The sequence below is a fragment of the Balaenoptera musculus genome, chromosome 1, assembly GCF_009873245.2.
Source record: "Balaenoptera musculus isolate JJ_BM4_2016_0621 chromosome 1, mBalMus1.pri.v3, whole genome shotgun sequence".
NCBI lineage: Eukaryota > Metazoa > Chordata > Mammalia > Artiodactyla > Balaenopteridae > Balaenoptera > Balaenoptera musculus.
Genome location: NC_045785.1, coordinates 80,779,855 through 80,793,057, shown reverse-complemented (window position 1 = coordinate 80,793,057; position 13,203 = coordinate 80,779,855).

The window sequence follows — 13,203 nt, the reverse complement described above, 5'->3', positions numbered from 1 at the left end:
CCGTGATTTCTCATTGGATGTCTCTTCCTGGGCTCCTCCTGCCTCTCATAATAGTCTGAATTCTCCATCTCAGTCTCTGTGAGCCTCCTGCTCAGGTTTGCAGGGTCAGGATTTCTCATCTTTGTCCATTGTTGGACCTGCTTTATTGATGCCTCAAACTACTGATCAGTTACTCTCCGGAGGCCTAGTGAAGGGGTTCTGCACCCAATTCCACAGTGAGGGACAGGGCTTTCTGTTCCCCACAATGAAAAGCTAGGAGTCCAAGAATTTGGCTCGATTCTGACTCTATCTACCTGGAGATAGCATCAGATTCCACAGGCTGAGGGCTCAGTCCCACAAGACTCACCCCTTCACCACCACCCCCGACCCCCCGGCCCCAACTTCAGATGCCAGTAGCAAGTCCAGGTTGTCACCTGTACTTCTGATAGACTGACTGTAAATCAGAGGTTCCCACGATCCCCTCCTTGGGTTTGATTAATTTGCTACAATGACTCACAGAACTCAGGGAAACAGTTTACTACTTACATTTGCCTGTTTTTAAAAAAAATTAATTTATTTTATTTTATTTGGCTGTGTCGGGTCTTAGCTGCGGCATGCGGGCTCTTTGTTGTGGCACGCAGGCTCCAGAGCACGCGGGCTCAGTAGCTGTGGAGCGCAGGCTTAGTTGCCCCACAGCATGTGGGATCTTAGTTCCCTGACCACGGATCGAACCTGCGTCCCCTGCATTGGAAGGGGGATTCTTAACCACTGGACCACCAGGGAAGTCCCTTACGTTTTTGTTTTTTTGTTTTTTTGTTTTTTTAAGAAATTCACGTTCTTTTATTTATTTATTTATTTATTTATGACTGTGTTGAGTCTTCGTTTCTGTGCGAGGGCTTTCTCTAGTTGCGGCAAGTGGGGACCACTCTTCATCGCGGTGCGCGGGCCTCTCACCATCGCGGCCTCTCTTGTTGCGGAGCACAGGCTCCAGACGCGCAGGCTCAGTAATTGTGGCTCACGGGCCCAGTTGCTCCGTGGCATGTGGGATCTTCCCAGACCAGGGCTTGAACCCGTGTCCCCTGCATTGGCAGGCAGATTCTCAACCACTGCGCCACCAGGGAAGCCCCGTCCCTTACGTTTATCTGTTTTTAGTAAAAGTATCAGGATAAAGACTACAGATGATCATCCTGATGGAAAAGATGCCCAAGGTGTGTGGGAAAGGGTGTGGAGCTTCCGTGCCCTCCCCAGGTGTGCCACTCTCCCAGCACCTCCATGACCAACCTGGAAGCTCTCTGAACCCCACACTTTCGGGATTTTTATAAAGGCTTCATCATATAGGCATGATTGATCATTAATTCCATCTTCAGCCCTTTTCCCTTCTCAAGAGAATGGGGGGTGGGATTGAAAATTCCAAGCTTCTAATCATGGCTTGTTTTTTCTGGTGACCAGCCCCCATCCACTAGGCTGTCCACTAGAGTTGCTTCATTAGAACAAAGGCACTCCTATCACTTAGGAAATTACAAGGGTTTCAGGAGCCCTGTGTCAGGAACTGGGGACAAGGACCGATACATATTTTCCATGGTCTCACACCTAGTTGCTTCTTTTCACCTTGCCGACCACCTAGCTTCTAGGTCTGCATCCTTCTAACCATCGCACTGGCCGTGTTCTCCATGGTCCCATGGTTCCAAAAGGCTCCATCCCAATTTGGTTAGTAATTTTAGGAATCCCATAGGCTCACTGTCATTTTCCTGATGGTGATGTGCAGAAGCAATGGACAGGGGCCTCTGTTCTAGGTCCAGCTTCACTAACCAGTGGGACCTTAATTGACCTGATTTTCCTCTTGTAAAACAAGAGCACTGGATTCAATCATCTCCAAATTTCCTTCCAGTTCTTTTCTTTTCTTCTTTTTTTAACTGACGTGCAACATTATATTAGTTTCAGCTGTACGACTGAATAATAATGATTCAATGTTTGTAAATATTGCAAAACGTTCACCCCAAGATGTCTAGTTAACATCCGTCACCATACATAGTTACAAAAATTTTTTTCTTATGATGAGTTCCTTTCAGACCTAAAATTCTGAGTCTGCAATCCCAGGCATAACCTGTTGACTTTCTTGGGTATTGTCCTAGAGCCTGGCCACAGCTCCTGGACCCTGCCCCTGCCCTGTTTCCCCTGCCTCAGTTCCTGCTTGACGTGTGTCCCTCTGCAGCTCATACATGAGCACAGCCTCTTCTCCCAAATGCTATGGGCTTGGCTCCAGCTCACCTGCATTTATATGTTGCCTTGTGTTACCTTTTTATGTGCATGCATTTTTATCTCCTCAGGTGTATCTTAAGTGCTTTTAAGGTTAGAGCCCTGACTTGTAACCCAAACCGACCTTTCCAGGTCACCTGCCTATAGTGGACATTCAGTAAATGTTTCTTCATTGAAGAGTGCCTTGAGAATTTATGTACCATCGTTATGAAAGCTTTTTTTTTTTTTTTTTTTGAGACAAGCTAGTAAAAATAGCATAGCTCTGGCTTGCCTGAGTTAACTTGTTTCAGTGTAAAGACACTATGCTTTCTTCCTCTATAACCCTCCTTGTGAGTTCCCCTAAAAGAGCTGTCTTTATAAACGTTTTGAAAAATTTATGTTCTTATGGGAAACATTTCTCCCCAGGCATTCCATTAAACTTGTCTGTCAGGTTATTTGATATTTTATGTTGTTTTGTCAGAGAGTTACTCAGAATTATTAGGTCATTCCACTACTTAAAACCCTCCAGTGCCTTCCTGTCTCACTCAGAGATCCCAATGCCAAATGTGAATTCCTGACCATGGCCTATTCCGAGCTGGCATCCTCACCACCTCCCTGATCCTGATACCTACTGCCTCCTTACTCTCTGCTCCGCGGGCCTCCTTGCTGTTCTTCAACCACATCAAACATATTCCACCTCCAGGGTTTTGTACTTCCTGTCCTCTTGGCCTGAAATACTTTTGACCCCCAAATATCAGTATGCTTTGCCTCTTCACTTCCTTCAGGATTCTTTTTATTGAGTGGCCTTCCCTGATACCCCTACTTGAAGTGGAACACACATCGCCCTTCCGTTCACTCTCAAGTCCCTCAACTCTGTTTTGTTTCTCTTCGTGGAACTCATCATCAACTAATATATTTCATATTCATCTACTGATTTTCTCCCCCACTACAACCGTAAGCTCCACTGAAATCAGGAACTTTGCTTGTTTCTCTGCTGTAACTCTGGCACAAGGTAGCACCCAATAATTACTCGCATGTTAAATGACTATGTGCTGGGAAAAAAAAACAACAAAAAAAACCAGATCTGACTTGAAAAAATGTGGTGTTAGATCACAAATTTTAGTTCAAGTACATTACAGTTATGTAATTATGTTGCTGGTGCTGTTTTTTTCTGCTGGCTCTGTGATACAGCATTGATCAAGTCAGTAAAAGTTGATAAAAATTTGATAAATTGAGAAGACTGATTCAAAGTTCCTAAAAATAGTAACAAGATTTGTTTCATTAATTTTCTTAATATTAGCATAGTTAAAAATGAATTCTTTGTGTGGCCACTAGGTGACAGAATATACACACATACTCTGAAAATGGAAGTTTGTCTTCGGGTTCACCTTTTGGGAGCAGTGATACTAATCCCCTCTATTTGAAGAGTACTTTATAGTAGACAAAACACTTTCACAAAAACTATCTATCTCACAAAGCCCCTGTGAAATAGGGAAGACAGGTATTTGTTTGTTTGTTTGTTTGTTTATTTTTAATCCGTTTCCTTTTTTAAATAGGAAAACTGAGGCTCAGAGTTTAAGGGATCTGCCCAAGGAAGTAAAGAGCAGAGCTACGCCTAGAACCCATATCCTGGGCCTCCTAGTCTAGGGATCTTTTCACAGTTCCACTCAAAGAGGGGAACGTGACAGTCCTGGAAATTTGCTGTTGGGTCTAAACTTGCCGTGATGAAAGAGCCTGAAAATACAAATAATTTCCAGCTTTTAAAAAGTAAATGAGCCATAAAAGCTTTCCAACCTTCCCCGCTCCCCCCTTTTTCTTTTTTGGCCGCGCTGCACGGCTTATGGGATTTTAGTTCTCTGACCAGGGATCCAGCAGTGAGAACGCTGAGTCCTAACCACTGGACCGCCAGGGAATTCCCCCAACCTTCCCCTTTGACTTGGGATAGATCCTGAAATGCTTCTCTTTTTGGATCTCCCCAGACTTCAAAATACGTTTAGGGGAAAAAATAGTTTAAGTTATGAAGCTTCCACGTTGTGTCAGCAGACAGTCTCGGTGGGTAGCAGGGCGCCTAGGCACATGACAACATGTGCCTGATTCTTGGAAGTTTCTGCCTCCTAAATGGTTGAGTGCTTTGGGGGGTGTTTTCTGTGAAGAGCTGGGGTGTGCGATCCCCGTTAGCATCAATGGGAACTGCACATGTGTTGAGCCCTGGATGGATCTGGAAGAACACTCGTGGAATAGCAAAAAAATCACCTGCACATAAAAAGTATCACTTAAATTCATTAAATATTGCTCTTAGCTTTACCATAAGCAACGTACTGGTGTATTTTTAGCACAGATTTCTATTGACAGAAATGGGATGTAACAAAGTCCCCTTTACTAATTGCACCTTGCTGCAGTGCCATGTGGCATATTAGAAATAACTTAGGCTTTGAGGCTAAATTCTGGGGTGCGATTCTAGTTTAGCTACTTAGTGGTTGTGTGATCTTCAGCAAGTGATTCAGCCCCTCTAAACCTCACTTTCCTCCTGTGTAAAATGAGTATAATAATAACTGCTTCACTGAGGCAGTATGAAGATGAAATGAGATAGTAATTATGAAAAAGGTTTATAAACTAAAATCCTTGTATACAAAGTTATTGTTTTTATCGGAGAGGCAGGGAGAAAGCATGTTTTTTTGTTTGTTCGTTTTGTTTCGTTGTTTTGGGGGTTTTTTCTTTCCTTTTTTTTTTTTTTTTTAATAAAGCTGGAGGTCTTGGGCTTTGTCATTACTAGCTGTTGACCTTGGGTTACTTTATTCAAATTGCTGAGCCTCCATTTTCATGTGTGTGTGTGTGTGTGTGTGTGTGTGTGGAGGGGTGGGTGGTGAAATAATAAGCAACTCATTTATTGAGAACTTCCTAAGTGCCCAACACTTGTCTAAGTTCCTGACATAATAACTGACTTAATCTCTACACCTACTTCTGAAGTGGATTTGTTAAAATTGATTATTAAAATCTTGGCATATTAGAGCTAGCGGAGTCTTTAACTAACGTGCTCTACCCTTCTGTTTTATCCACGAAGAAAATACACTCAAGAGATGAGGTAAAGTGCTTGAGGTCACATGGCTAGCTGTGAAGGCAGCTGAGACTAGAAAATAGCCAGTGGCTGGTTTCCAGGACATTTCATTGTCTCAATTCCTATAATGTCAATTCAAAGAAGTGCAAAACGGAGAGTTACTCTTGTACCTTTTAGTCCGGTTGGAGGGATGAGTAGCGATGAAATTGTGGGAGAGAGCAGAGTGGTAAGAGAGAACGACAGAGGTGGAGGGCTTCCTGCAGGAGAAGAGATTTGAACTGGGTGTAGAAAAACAACTAGGATGTGGTAAACAAAAGGAGGGAATAGATATTGCAGAAGGAGAAAATGGCGTAAATCAAAGAGGGGAGGAAGATAAGAATATGGAAATTGCAGGCACCAAAGCTTCCCCTTAAGGAGAAGTTGCAAATGAGGGAGGATGGGTGATAGGTGAGGACTAGAGGCCAGGGACCTGGGATACCAGGCAAGATTTGTCCTTAGTCCTATAATCAATGAGAACCGTTAATTAAGCAATTCATTCAGTTGTTTAACAAAGGTTTATTGGGCATCTACCGTGTGCTGTGTTCACTTGGGCACTGGATATATATTGCTGAACAAAAGGGGCTTGGTCCTTACCTTCGGGGGGCGTTCAGTCTAGTTTGGAGAGATGGATGATAAACTGGTAAGTCAATACAAACTGAGAAATGCTAATGGAAGTCCTGGACAGGGTGCTGCCTTAGAGAGCAGGGGAGAATGCCTCGTTACACAGGGAAGCCAGGGGCAGCCTCTCTGAGCAAGTAAAGAGGCCCATGTGGCTAGAACACTGTTAGTGTGGGGCTGGAGGACAGGCTGGGGAAGGGAGCTGGGTTGGGTAATGCGGGATTTTGTTCTAAGTGCAAAGGGAGTTCTAAGTGTGCTGGAAGTTTAGTTATAGGTTAGTGATATAGTCTGACGTAAAAACTGTAAAAGCCATTCTTGGCTGCTCTATAGGGAATGAACTATGGAGTGGGGAGGAGACCAGAGTGGAAACAGGGGGACCAGTGCTGCTAGGGGGCCATGGCAGAAATTCTCAAGAAAGACAAAGGTACCTTGAATTGGGGTCATAGCAATGAAGCAATGAAGCATCTCATCTTCAGAGCAATGAAGATAGATGGGCTTGGCTGAGTGAGAAGATTTGAAGGTAGGTTCTTCAGAACTTGTTGATGAATTGGTTGTGAGGGGTAATGGAAAGTGTAGTGGGTTGAATGATGGCCCTCAAAAAGATACATCCATGTTTTAATCCTTGGAGCCTCAGATTGTGACTTTATTTGGAAAAAAAGGTCTTTGCAGATGTAATTAAGGATCTCCAAATCCAATCATCCTGGATTATCCACATGGGCCATAAATCCAATGACAAGCGATTTTATAAGAGACACAGACAAAAGTGGAGAAGGCAATGTGAAGACAGTCACAGAGGTTGTAGTAATGCTGCCACAAGGAATGTCTGGAGCCCCCAGACGCCGGACTAGGCAAGGAAGGATTCTCCCCTATAGCCTCCAGAGGGAGCACAGCTCTACTGACACATTGGTTTCAGATTTCTGGCCTCCAGGGTAGTGGGAAAATGCATTTCTGTTGTTTTTCAGCTACCAAGTTTGTGGTAATTTGTTAAGGCAGCCGCAGGAAACTAACACAGAAAAGGAGGTATCTAGGATGACCCTCAGGTTTCTGGGTGTTTGGTGTTGATATTTACTGAGTTGGGGAAGTATGGGCTTGGAGGGGGTCCAGGGGGCACCAAAAGTTCTAGTTAGGTGAAATAGATAAACAACAAGGGCCTACTGTATAGCACAGGGAACTATATTCAATACCTTGTAATAACCTATAATGGAAAAGAATCTGGAAAAGAATATATATATATATGTATAACTGAGTCACCTTGCTGTACACCTGAAACTAACACAACTTTGTAAATCAACTATACTTCAATTTTTAAAAAAAGACAAAAAAATAACAAGTACTGGCAAGGATGTAGAAAATTGGAACTCTTGTGCACGGTTGATGGGTATGTAAAATGGTGCAGCCACTATGGAAAACGGTATGGTACCTCCTCAAAAAATTAAAAATAAAATTGTCATATGATCCAAAAAAATAAGATCTAATTTGGATGTGTTAAATTTGAAATGCTTGCGAGATGTCCAAGCAGAGATAGGTCGGTACGTAGCTGGATGGAGGAGTCCGGAGCTCACAGGAAGGATTGGGAGGGAAGGTATAAACTCGTCATGTTTTTTCTTTTGTCACCTCTACTGCCCACATGCTGCAAGAGAGGAAAATTATAGGAAGAGCATGGCTGACTGGGATGGTAGTGTAACTTCATGGCAAAACAATGCCATTATGCCTTCCCAAACAATTTATCTGTTGACTGATGGCTGGCCTTCCATGATTAGAGATTTTTTAGGTTTTAAAATGTAAATTTTCTTTTGGAGAAGTCATGTACCACCTTTTCCTTTACATCTACCTCAGTGAGAATTTGTTTATCAATCAGATGCTTTCCTCAGAGCAGGTTATGACCCGGCGGTGACAGGAGTATGAGAGAACAAAGGCATAAAGCCTGGGGTTTAAGCTGGGCCAGCTGAGTACAAACAGGCGATCAGAGAACGCAGGGACCCTGAAGCCTGACCATGACTGCTCCACTGCTTTGCCAGTGAGGGGGAAAGCAGCGAGAGAAAGATTCTCCCCTTCTCTACTAAAACTCATGCTCAAACTTCTTTCCCTCACCCCCTGGAGTACCCCTGATGGAATCGGAGCTGACATGCCCATCTCCAGAATGAGAAGAAAAGTCAGAGAAACACCAATGGCACACAGCAGATGGTTTTCCACAATTACAAGAGGAAATCTATGGCATGGACTTTGCAGCCTTCTGGTAAGCGCTATTCTGAAGTTTCTCCTCTTTCCAAGGCAAGGGCTACGTTCACTGGCCTGTTGATATTATCTCCTCTTGTCTTCAAGGCTACCATCATCAGTCCAGCACCAGCCCACTGGGACTCCTGAGGTACCGCATCAGATACCCACACATGGCCAGATTCCCTGCAGCCCCTCCACCTGCCCTGGACCTTCTTGCTAGCTCTGCTGTCGAAGGGAGGGTTTCAACATGAAGCATGCTTCTCACCCTTCAGTGTCTTCCCACTACTCCTTGGATAAAAAAACTATAAAGCTTGATCTAACTATTCTGTACTTCCGGCTTCATATCATCTCCCGCCCCTACACACTCTGCTCTCTGAGACCCAGCTGCAGGACCTTCATTCAGTTTTTCCAGCTCCATAGCTCTCTCCTTGCTCCCTGGGTCTGGAATGTTCTCCCTGCCTCCACCTCCCACACCCTTACTGGCCTTCCCTCCCCTACCCCCTGCCCCAACACAGAATCACACACTTCATTAGGGAAGCTGGTCCTAACTGCTCCCTCTACTCACCATATCAAATCCCCCTATTTTCAGCCTTATAGCTCTGTATACCTTTTCTGCCTCGTCCTTCTGATAGTTGTAATTGTATATATAATAATTGTTTAAAAATATATTTGTATTTTTGTTAGTGGGCTTATTTATTTATTTATTTATTGGCTGCCTTGAGTCTTAGTTGTGGCACTCGGGATCTTCACTGCGGCTCTCAGGCTTCTCTCTAGTTGTGGCGCGTGGGCCTAGTTGCCCCGAGGCATGTGGGATCTTAGTTTCCCGACCAGGGATCGAACCCACGTCCTCTGCATTGGAAGGCGGATTCTTAACCACTGGACCACCAGGGAGGTCCCTTGGTGGGATTATTTGATTAATGTCTCTCCCTACTAGACTTAAGTCTTCACCAGGGCAGGTGTCTTGTTCATAGTGGCATCCCTAGCATCCAGCCACCCTTGGCCTGTGAGAGGGTCACCTTGTACTTTGGCTGAAGAGATGAAATGAATGGACATATATTGCCACTAATTATTGAGCTGCTAGATGGATTCTAAGAATTGTCAGGATGGGTCTCTTCTATGTGGCTTTTTAGGGTTTGAAAAGTGATTCGTAATGATACTGAGTCTGATTCTCCGCTCGGGGAGAATGCTCATTCCCAGAGAGCAGGAAGGAGAATAATGTTATCTATCAGTTTTCACTTATGATCATCAATTCACACCCCCGAATGAAAGGAGAGAAATTCTTGCTGGTCCCAGGAGAAATGGAGTCGCTTTTTGATAGCAACCAGCAGGACGAATTTCTCTGTGACAGTCACTTTTGAATGAAAAGAAAGCCCAGTGAAGGGCTTGCTTTCCCTCCTAGCCTCCGGAGGCCCTCCCCCCGCACTCACACCTTAACAATGTGCAGTGGTTATTTGAGAATGCGTTTGGCCTCCCTGAAAGAAGAAAGAAGATGATAACCAAACTCAATCACTTTAAATAAAAAGAACACAGGGGCTAAGCGTGATAAAACTACCAAAAAACATTAATTTAGGGGAAAAAAGCCAGGGACATCTCAAATGTAGTTCAAATGCTGTTTCTTTTGAATATTAAGTCTCCAATACGTGGCTCTAGTCCGCAGAGTGATGAAAATATGGTGTACATCTGTACATTTGTTTTCTCATGGCTTGTGTTTAATTATCCACAAAGAAAAAAGATTCACAAAATGTTTCATGTTCTTCTCTTTTAACTGCCAAAACAGGAACTTCTGAGGCTTTGACAGAATTGGTTGCAATCCTTTTGAAAGTTTTATTAATGTAGCCAGAGTATGTTTTTAATCTTTCGTATTTTGATCACTAAAATGTATTTTCTATGATTTGTTCATGCTTGTTTCTACCGTATTTTAAGTAAACAAGGAACTAGCAGTTCTTACCTTGTAAAATATATTGGGCTTTTTTTTTTTTAACTGCAGAACTATGATGATTAATGAACAAACTAAATATTAAATCAGAGGATTCTTCTTTGTCTAGGACATAAAGGAAGTCTTGAGAACATTTGAGAGATTGGTATCTGCATTCATTTTAACGTAAGCATCAGAGACATTCCACTGCGAACATATTTCTTTCCTCTAAAAAATTCTGTATATGGATGCTGTATTTTCTATGTATTTGTGGATGTAAAAAGGCAAATAAATGAAAGTGCTTATTTTTTGTCTCAATTGATATTTTTTGATACTTCAAGCGTGTGTTTTTAGTAGAGTACTTTAAAAAATAGAAGTGTGCATGAGAAGATATTGAATACTTACTCAACAGAATCTATTATCATAATTGTCTTTATTATTCATATTTTTTAAAGGTTCATTCCAGTTTCATAGATCTCATTGTTTGGGGCGTATTTAAAGTATTTGGAGGATAAATAGCAGGCTACCTATCCATAGTTGCCTGAAGAAAAAAACAAGATGTCTTGTCTTCTGGATGAAAAGACATCTTGTTTATCTCAAACAAAATAGAATTCTTGGGTTAACAGTCTCAAAATAGGCATAACTAAGGTAGTTTTAATGCACTGCCCAAACAAGAAGGCATTTAGTAGAACTACGAGTCAAAGCATTTGATTGAGATAAGGTAATGCCATCTTTTTAAAACTAAAAGTTTTGTCTTTTGGTTTTTTTTTGGCCATGCCGTGGGGCATGTGGGATCTTAGTTCCCCGATCAGGGATCGGGATCGAACCTGTGCCCCCTGCATTGGAAGCATGGAGTCTTAACCACTGGACTGCCAGGGAAGTCCCTAAAAGTATATTTTTTAGTTAGTTATTTTGACTTTGCAGAGTCAAAGCCTCAAATCTTTGTTTCTTGTTAAAATCACACTATAATTTGTACCTACAAAAGTTTACTTAAAAAAAAAAAAACAGTACTTCAACAGATCTCACCTGTGTTACTAGGTTTACAGAGACCTAGATACTCTAGCCTAACAGACTATTTAAAGATTGAAGAGAATGCCTAGAAGTGGAAAGATAACAACTTCTAAACGTCAGGCAATCTGAAATAGGATTTCTGACAGCATGTCATAAAGAACCATTTTTCATCTCTCTTTTATTCACTAACTGAGCAAGTACTTAAGTGCTTCCTACATATCAGCCACTGTTCAAGGTGTTGAGGATACAGAAGTGAACTAAAGAGTTTAAAATCCAGCCTCAGGGATCTTCTACCCTGCTAGGTGGAAGTGAAATGCTTAACATTTAACCACATCTTTTCTTAATCCAATAATCAATCACATGTTATTAAAATATCCCTAGATTTCATCATGGATTAAGTTCAAGAACACCTATGGAATAAATATGATACTACAATATATTACTTTTCTTGATTTAAAAAAGAATATGAAATTCATCCTGTTAGCTCACTTAAAGTTTACCGTATAAGTGGTAACTTTCTCTATGATTGAATTTGTCTACATCTTAGAAAATTATGCTTTTCTCTGTATTTTACAAAGGAAAACCAAAATGTTTGTTACCTAACTAGTTAGTGGCAGAGCTGCTAATAGATTTTGATGTTTTATCTGCTACCCTTTGATCTTATTAGTCACTTTACTTTAAATTTAGAACCTTGTTAGAGTGATCTGTTCTGAACTGGAGAGTGGGAACTGACATTTATTTAGTATCTACTATGAGCTAGGTACTTGACATATGTGGAGAAGCAGGTATGATCAGACATAATTCATAATTCCTCATAAGGAGAAGACCTCTCTGAATACAAATTGATAATGGGTAACAAGGCTGAAGTTTGGACCTTGACCTTTAGCTTTCTACTGTGCCAAGCTACGGCTAAATGAAAACCGTACATCTGTTTAAATTTAGATTGCCTTTTGAATCCAAAATAGGAATAATAATCAACTTTTAAATTAATGTCTAACAACAGATTCTAATGATAACTAACATTTAGTAAGTGCTGTGCTAGGTGCTTTAAATGGAATGCAATGTATCATTTAATCTTCACAGCAACAATTATTATCCCACTTTTATCGATGAGGAAAGTGAGGTGTAGAGAAGTTAAGTGAGCTTTGGTCACACAGTTAGTAGAGTCAGGATTCAAACTTGAGATTGTTGCACGCTAGAGCCCAGACTTCAACTGATTTCTTCAGTAAATGTCACCCAAAGGAAATGGAAAGAGGGGCCAACTGAGGGAGCACTGCACTTCTGGGACAACATCACACATGCTGGGACAACCTCTTCCCTAGTGGGAAAATCCCCAGTAGGATGCACAGTGAGGTGGGCTGTCCCCTTCTTTCCAACCCTTTAATTCGTTGATCTGACTCAAGGAGACTTAAAGAAAGGAAACTGCGGCTGGAGACTGCCTATAGTAGATTGGGTGGGTGAAGTGAGGATCTATAATGAGTATACCTGGAAGGTAACAGAAAGGAGTAGTTCTCTGCGTGAGTCATGAGCATTTGCTAAATGCTCCAGTGAAAGAACAAAAAGTGGTTTCCTCACATTTGCACAGCAAAATGGGATTTGGCAGCAGTGTAAATGCTGGCTGAAAATATGTGTTGGGGACAATATCTCCTTTTGGTAACTTTTCAGAGCTTTTAGTCATTCATTTAAGGCAAAGTTTCTGAACACCTTGTGTGTAAGTGGCTGTGTGCTAGGCAAAGTGGGGGACACGAAGGCATACTTTGCAGGAGACTGGACGTGAAGAAAGGCAGATTGAATCTTAAGCCAAATCTAAATGAATCCAACAATCTAAATCAAAAATGAAAGAGGGAGTTTACAACGAAATTAGAATGTTTAGAGAAGAAACTTGATAATTCAAACAGAGATCTAACATAGAATTATCCAGAATAGAATAAATATCTATCTTAATTATATTGACTGAATAGATTGCACAGTCAACTTTTCACATTTGGTTGTATGAATATCATCACTGAAGGATATTACATTTATACCCTATTTAGGTAAATTAGGATGGCACAGGTGAGTTACTGAAACTCTCATGGTAGAACTTAGTAAATATTTTAAGAATATTAGAGGAAAAATTAGATTTTCATAAAGT